The following is an 8,684-nucleotide window of genomic DNA, read 5'->3' on the forward strand; positions in this document are numbered from 1 at the left end:
ACCTTATCCAGTATTTTTAAACCTTTTGACATTTTTAAACAAACTTTTCAAAATAAAATTCCAAATTGAGCCTTTTTTTAACCTCAAATTAACTTTGGGATTTTCCATTTGCACACCTGGAAAACTTCAAAGGATGTGTCTCTCACCTTATAAAGAGAAATATTAAGCTAATCAAGCCTATTTGATATATTAAATTATATAAGAAGCATTGTCCAAAAAAAAAAAAATAATAAGTCATGCTAAGCCTTCTTTAAGTTATATTTCTGGGTATGTTATTAATATGAGTGTTCAAAAATATTGTATAAAATTCCTAAAAATTTGATATATCAGTTGTAATTCTGGTCATTGTTGAATGTTGAATTCCATAAAAATAACCAAGTTTTCTTGCCATTTGTGTCATTATTTTTTTTATTTTTATTTTATTTTTTTTTTTTTGAGACAGAGTCTCACTTTGTTGCCCAGGCTAGAGTGAGTGCCATGGCGTCAGCCTAGCTCACAGCAACCTCAAACTCCTGGGCTCAAGTGATCCTCCTGCCTCAGCCTCCAGAGTAGCTGGGACTACAGGCATGCGCCACCATGCCCGACTAATTTTTTCTATATATATTAGTTGGCCAATTAATTTCTTTCTATTTATAGTAGAGACGGGGTCTCACTCTTGCTCAGGCTGGTTTCGAACACCTGACCTTGAGCAATCCACCCGCCTCGGCCTCCCAGAGAGCTAGGATTACAGGCGTGAGCCACCGCGCCCTGCCTGTGTCATTATTATAATGCACTCTCATCAGACCTTTACCCATGACCATTTTAACTTGTTGTCCTCTGTTGTAGTAGTCCCCACCTTATTCTCAGGGGAGGGTAGGTTCCAAGACCCCCAGTATATCCCTGAAACTATGAATAGTGCAGAACCTTATACATACTATTTTTTTTCTTATATATACATACCTATGATAAAATTTAATTTATAAATTAGGCACAGTAGAGATTAATAACAATTAATAAAACAGAATAATTATAATAATATACAGTAATAAAAGTTATATGAATGTGGTCTCTCTCTCTCAGTCAAATTATCTTACGGTACTGTACTAGGCCATGGTTGACTGCCTGTAACTGAAATCCCAGAAAGCAAAACCATGGATAAGGAAGAACTACTGTAATTGCTTTTTTTCTGATGCCTTTCTGAAAACTTTTTGCAAACTGCTTAATCCTAAAGTGTTATGTCTTCAATTACTTCAAGGGGATTCAAGGAAAGAATAGAAAAGACACTGACAAGTACAGATTTCTGATGACTTTAAGATCATACTATTGGACTGGATAAGAATTTCCAGAACTCTAATGAAGAAACTTATAGGTTTATGAAATTACTAACCAAGATCAAGCAGAACAAGAATTAATTACATGAGGCTGAATAAGCTGATGAAGAAAAATTATGAGTTTTTCTGAATATTTTTATCTGAAATTTTGCTGGTTATTAAATGTCTAGTTTTCTAGGAAACTTTTTTCTTTTGTACTATCTATAGTTTACAGCAATTTAGTAAATATACTTTTGTGAACAAAACTGAAACATTTACTTTTTCTCCTTACATGATCCCTCTAGAATTTGGAAACTACTCATGAATGTTCTTATTTTTGTGGTAATATGGTTATTTGCATAAATTCAATCAGAATCTGTTCTCTTTGTAATAGGATACAATTGGAGATATCAGGCTGGCTTCCCATCCTGGAGAGGCTTTTACAAGTCCAATTTTTTATCAAAAATTCCAACAAAGCAAACTTAAAAAGATCCTATGTAGTTAATCACTATTCTTGCTGTATTAATCACTATTCTTCTTATTAATCCAGCCAAATTTGATGAGGCTCAAACAAATTGTCTTACTTTGATTATCTTTGATAAAAATGGGAGTGACCATAGAGGTAAAAATTACATTTCAGAAGAAAAACTATATAGTACAGCTATCATCAGGTTGTAGCCCTATTCATTGTTTTCAAGTTTTTATTACCTACCTGTAGACTGGACTGGATCCTAAATTCTTCTAGTTTCTTCTAGTATCTGCTACAGCTCTCCACCTATGAACAAGAACTACTCTGTTCCTGAAGCACTATAAGCAGAAGCTGGACAACTTGATGTAAATTTTAAGGAACAAGTCTCATGTCTGCTGTGTGGGCTACACAGAGAATTCACCAAAATGTCAGATGCAGAGACATTTGAACTACAAACCAGGACAAGCAATTGACAACTTCATGCTGTGGACAGCTTTTCCCAAGATGTTGGAACAAGACTTCCAATCATAATGAGACTCTTACCCCTTTTATATACCTACCTTTTTCTCTAGGCAGGATAATGCTGTAGTTGGCATTTTATGATCAGTAGCCTTGGTGGGTAACTTGACAAAATGTTGGATTTGTCATGCCAAACCCAGTCAGGGGATGTTAGATAATAGAATTGCAACTTACTATCTGAACAGGGAAGAATCTGTACAGTTGCTAACATTTCCTGTTGCACATGGATGAATAGAACAAATAGGCTGCTTGGCTAAACTAGGTAGATTTTCTATCTGGCTCATTCTTTGATCTATTTAGTTTTACTTGGTTTGATTCATGGGGACCTTGGCTAAAAAGCATACTCCAAACTCTTGGTATTATCCTTCTGATAGTCATAATAGTAGTATCCCTAATGCACTATATCCTCTCAAAAAGCCTTAAATATCTACAATGCATCTGCTGAATGCTAAATGGTCTCTCTCCAGCCGTAATGATGAAAACTCAAAAAAATGCATGATAATGAGAACACCATAACCTAGGAATGAGGTGTTGAGGCTGAAACTCAAAATGATGGTGACTGGCCGGGCGCTGTGGCTCACGCCTGTAATCCTAGCTCTTGGGAGGCCGAGGCGGGCGGATTGCTCAAGGTCAGGAGTTCAAAACCAGCCTGAGCAAGAGCGAGACCTCGTCTCTACTATAAATAGAAAGAAATTAATTGGCCAACTAATATATATATAAAAAATTAGCCGGGCATGGTGGCGCATGCCTGTAGTCCCAGCTACCCGGGAGGCTGAGGCAGAAGGATCGCTCGAGCCCAGGAGTTTGAGGTTGCTGTGAGCTAGGCTGACGCCACGGCACTCACTCTAGCCTGTGCAACAAAGCGAGACTCTGTCTCAAAAAAAAAAAAAAAAAAAAAAAAATGATGGTGACTGAGTGCAGCACTGATGCCCTAAGTTTCTCACCTAGGTGAGCGCATGACCAAAGGAAAGGAATTGTTAAATAAAATTTATATAAGGTCATAGGTTTGGACTGAGCTCCTGCACTAGGCCTAATGGACCAAACCAAAATGAGGTTACTTATGCTGAAGTTCCATGCCACCAAGCCTCTAAGATCTTTATCAGACCTGAGAAATCCTAAAAGGGATAATAGCCAAATCCCCAAGGCCAATTTTAGCTGGCATGATAAGTAAGTCCCTTTGCTTTGATCTTTACAAGAAAAGTAACTTTGAAATGATAAATCAGATTTTTGTTTTTGTTTCTGCTTTCCTCAGTTCCATTCTTGTCTATAAAACCAGCCTCTCCTACTCAGTTCATCAGAACGCTCACTCTATCCTATAGAGTGAGGTGTTGTCCAATTGTAGAATCACAAATAAAAGCCAGTTAAGATCTTTAAACAATATTTTTTATAGTTTTATCTTTTGACAGTGCCTAGCACATATAAATGCTCAATTTGTATCGTGTCGTCATTTAAAAAACAAAAAAGACTTGTTCTAGGAAACTCCACTCCTCGCCCAGTTGACCCCAAGTAAAAAGTTTAGTGACTTTGAACCAGATTTTTTTAAACATATCTAGCCCAAGGATTACATAACCATTCTCTTTTCCTATCAAATGGTCCTAATGAGAGTGAATCTTTGAATGGTCCTATGGGAGATGTTACTGAACGTTCAGCTTTGTCTCCCGAGGCAACATGAGAAGAACAAGGACAAGTGGTTTGAGAAGAAAGAAAGAGAAGTTTATTAATTGCTGGCAAATGAAGAGGTTGGCAGACTCCCATCTCATAGTACCAACCTCCTGCTTCTGAGTAGTACAGTTTTTAAAGGTTCTGATGAATCGCATCTTCCACTAAGACAATCTCGTGACACCTAGATTAATCCCATTTCCTGTAGCATAAAGAATGAAAAACAGTCCTCTGCCCTTCCTGACCACTGGTCTGAGGCAGGGATGCAACTCCTAGTTCTCCAAAAGGGGTGAGGGATGTTTTAAAGAGACACAAAACACTTTTGCCATATTTTCAAGCCATTTCTTCTGTTACATATTCCCCCCTATCAATATTACCCTTCCATATCTATGGGAAGGGGAGACTACTCATTTCCTCTGTTACAGGGGCCTTTTGCTCTTGCAACAAAATTGATATAAAACCTTAATGTTGCTCCTAAGATAATTTTTTATAAGATTTCTTGATCGTAATCTTTTGAGTCTGTTAAATTTTTCCATCCCCTGGGCTTTGTTCACTTCCTAGCACTAAAATTGTTACTTTAGCACATTCCATATATTCTGATATGCCATAAAATGGCATCCCAATAGTTAACCCAGCTGGAAAAACAGAACTGTGCAGGCTGTTATTAGAAGAGAGCAGTGAATTTGAGGAATACTGCATTGCCTTCTCAGGGATGAGAATTCAAGACTAGGAACTATAGTTTATGGAGATATTAAAGCAAAGCAATAGCCAGAAAAATTCCAGGAATCCAGAGACTAGAAACCAATAAACCAGGGAGAGAGAAGAAAGGTAGTTAGGATCCTTCTAAAAGGTTAAAAATATCATCTCAAATACACATCAGGGAATTAAGCAAAGTCCTAATAGAGAACAAAGTGGAATACACAAAATTGAGAATAAAAGCTTAGCCTTGAGCAGAGTAGAGTTAATTGGATCAATGGGATATCTTTAGCCTGAGGCCACCTTGTTGAAGGGGCTGCACCCTAGAGAGCAGTGCTGGGCCTAGCAAAGCAGTGTGAAGCTTGAGGGTGTTTTTGAATACCAGCAATTGACCTGGATTTTGGTTTTGATTTTCCTGATTCTCTTTTTGTTTATTTCTATAGTTGAAAGGCTTGCATTGCTTTATTTTCATTGTAAAAAGAAGGATTAATTTGGTCGCTTTACCAGGCTCAGCTTCACTTGGAACAGGCATTGATCAACCGGGCTCGATCTTGGATAAAATTGTCACAGAGGTGGGGTAAGGCACAGCCCAGCAACAATTAGGGATCAAGATGGCAGCATGGCAGAGGAACTAAACCAGGTAAACTGAGGATAGCAGATGTGAAGCGGTCTAAATAAGGAGATTAGACTTCCGGGAACGCCTGGACGCCGCGGCCGCGGCTGCAGCCTGCTAGCGGCGCTGCCAAGCCTCGGCCCGGGGCCGCGGAGCGGGCGGGCGCGCAGGCCAGGCCCGAGCCTGGCTGTCGGGCGTCACCCCGCACTTTGAGCTGAAGCACCTCTCCAGCGGGGACCTGCTCCGAGACAACATGCTGCGGGGCACAGAAATTGGTGTGTGAGCCAAGGCTTTCATCGACCAAGGGAAACTCATCCCAGACTCAGCTGAAAAATCTCACCCAATATAGCTGGCTGTTGGATGGTTTTCCGAGGACACTTCCACAGGCGGAAGCCCTAGTTACAGTTCATCAGATAGACACAGTGATTAACCTGAATGTGCCCTTTGAGGTCATTAAACAACGTCTCGCTGCTCGCTGGATTCATCCAGCCAGTGGCCGCGTCTACAACATTGAATTCAACCCTCTCAAAACCGTGGGCATTGGCGCTGTGACTGGGGAGCCTCTCGTTCAGCGTGAGGAAGACCGACCAGAGACGGTTATCAGGAGACTGAAGGCTTATGAAGCCCAAACGAAGCCAGTCCTGGAATATTACCAGAAAAAAGGGGTGTTGGAAACATTCTCCGGAACGGAAACCAACAAGATTTGGCCCCACGTACATGCTTTCCTGCAAACTAAAGTTCCACAAACAAACCAGAAAGCCTCAGTTACTCCATGAGGAGAGATGCGTATAACTAGTAAGATGAGCAAACCCTTCTTGTCCTTGCATTTAGAAGCTTCTTTCCTTAAGACTCCAGCTTGTATGAATATTCTTTTAAAATTATGTTACTTTTATTTCTACGGATTTTATACTGGATACTAAGGAGGTGCCAAATGAGTCAGATACTAAGATTATTTTTTTTTTAAATCATCTAATATTTATCTAGTTACCTACTATGGGTGTGCAATTCAAAAATATCAAAGATGTCTAAAGTTTTATAACGTCTGTTAGAGCAAAATTAAAAGAGCAATTGGAGGCCGGGCGTGGTGGCTCACGCCTGTAATCCTAGCTCTCTGGGAGGCCGAGGCGGGTGGATCGCTCGAGGTCGGGAGTTCGAAACCAGCCTGAGCAAGAGCGAGACCCCGTCTCTACTATAAATAGAAAGAAACTAATTGGCCAACTAATATATATAGAAAAAATTAGCCGGGCATGGTGGCTCATGCCTGTAGTCCCAGCTACTTGGGAGGCTGAGACAGAAGGATCGCTTGAGCCCAGGAGTTTGAGGTTGCTGTGAGCTAGGCTGACGCCACGGCACTCACTCTAGCCTAGGCAACAAAGCAAGACTCTGTCTCAAAAAAAAAAAAAAAAAAAAAAGAGCAATTGGTAGTAATATAACCTTTTGTTCAGTAAGAATAAATGGATGATAAAATTTCCATATTTTTCTGGAAAAGTTTAAAAAATTACCTGCCATTTGGGGAAAATATCTCTTCAAAGGTTTTTGCATAGATTGATGCCAAAAATGACATTTCTAACATGGTGGAACATGGTTTCATGAGATACCGTATCTATAAAATTCCAGAAAAAAAGCAACTGGATTTACAGATCTGTTGCAAGATACAAATAAGAAGTGTATAAGGTAGGCATGCTGTATTTTGTTGTTAAACATACCTTCAGTTTACTCAGAATTTCAGTTTGCTATAAAAATGTGTAAATTACCATACAGGAAAATATTACTTTAAGATGACTTGTTTTCTTTTCAAAATACGTATGCATTGAGGGATATGATTTATGTCAGAAATTGACCTTGCAAATTCTTAGATAAGCACCAAAGTTGAATGAATTTTCAACAGAAAATGTAATTAAAGTCTTGTTTTTAGATGTAACTCAGGTTAAGAAATGCATGTTTCAGGATATACTTGCCAGTTTTTCTCTTTGATCCAAACACATTCTACCTTGATAATTCTAAGATACAGTAAAAAAAAAGGAAGGAAGGAAGGAAGAAGAAAAGAAAAAAATAAAAGAGAAAGCCCATGGCACTAGGAGCATACTTTAGGAAAGAGAAAGAGATCAGGCATACCTGGGGCGTATTCCCTTGGCATAAATAGCAAACATAATTAGTAAACAGGTGTAGCAATAAAAAGAATGTATATGATAGGGTAACAAGGACCAGGAAGCAACTCAGTTTCCTGAAGGAGTTCTTTATTCGCAAAGAATTGGTATCTGCTAGCTTTTACTGTCACCCTGTCTTAGGGAGAAAGAACTCTGCTGGCAAGTGTCATGTGAGCAGCCATTTATAACTATAAATCATTTTCAATTCCTTAGTAAGGCAACAAGGACGCATGCTAATGTACTGTGACCTGGAAGAGAAGTGGGGCAATTTGAGAGATAGAAGAGAAACCTATGTCTTCCATAGGATACTCTTACTTGGTGCTAAATCAAATGAAACAAGCCCTGTACATGCTGTTATTAACTGCCTTTGAAAATTTGGCCCATTTTATTCCAGGCACAAACAAATCCCAGCAAGTAGTTCTTATGTATCCTAGGGGGAGAAAACTTATTTTCCTTTTCCTTTGATTTTTCAAAAATTTATTGTTGATCTTTCAAAATGGACCAAGGCTTTTTTTAAAGGATTATAGTAAACATTTCATTCTTTATATAAGTTTATATAATGCCTTATTTGGATGTTAATATTATGTTTTCTAAAAAATATTGTGAACAACTAAACTTATGAATTATCACTAGATTATCAGGCATGCATTAATCTTTATTAGAATAAAATGAAATTTCTTAAAAAAAATAAAAATTAAAAAAATTAAAAAGGAGATTAAAACATAGGCCTAAAAAGGTAGGAAAGACACCAGCCAGCCTACTCTAAAGTTGCCATCCTAGCATCTATCCAGGGAAGTTAAAGAGCTAGGTGAAGAAGGCAGAAGGTCAGTGAGACTGTGGTGGAGAAAACAGATCCAAGCAAGTAGATACCCAAAGAGCTCTGTGATAACCCAAGCATTGGAATCATTGAAAAACACTTGGAATGCTGAGACCTTTCCTCTGATGATTAATCACATCGATAGGAAACTGGTTAAATAAATTATAGTATAGCCGTATTACGTAGATAGCAAAGGATCTCTGGCTCTCCTAGGGACAAAGGTGGGCACCCCAGAGGAAAATCCAAGGCTGGGCCTAGTCAAGCAGAGGACTTGTGAGAAATAAAATGTTTGTTTTCAAGCTGCCCAGAATGCCATAGTATTCTGTTATAGCAGCCCAAACTCACTAAAACACCGCCCAATGGCCCTACCTCCCAATACTGTCACTCCACAAAGGTTGGTGCTGCCTGGAGCAATTACCACCCCTGGAGAAGAAGGACAAGGGCAGAGCCCTGCCAATCAGCAAAAGAATACAGG

At 39.0% G+C, this 8,684-nt stretch overlaps 1 pseudogene; it reads left to right on the forward strand.

The window, feature by feature from the left end:
* The first annotated feature begins 5,251 nt into the window (after window positions 1–5,251).
* Window positions 5,252–6,021, forward strand: LOC105862226 (GTP:AMP phosphotransferase AK3, mitochondrial pseudogene; annotated as a pseudogene).
* Window positions 6,022–8,684: the final 2,663 nt, after the last annotated feature.

This window comes from Microcebus murinus, chromosome 5 (genome assembly GCF_040939455.1).
Source record: "Microcebus murinus isolate Inina chromosome 5, M.murinus_Inina_mat1.0, whole genome shotgun sequence".
NCBI classification, from domain to species: domain Eukaryota; kingdom Metazoa; phylum Chordata; class Mammalia; order Primates; family Cheirogaleidae; genus Microcebus; species Microcebus murinus.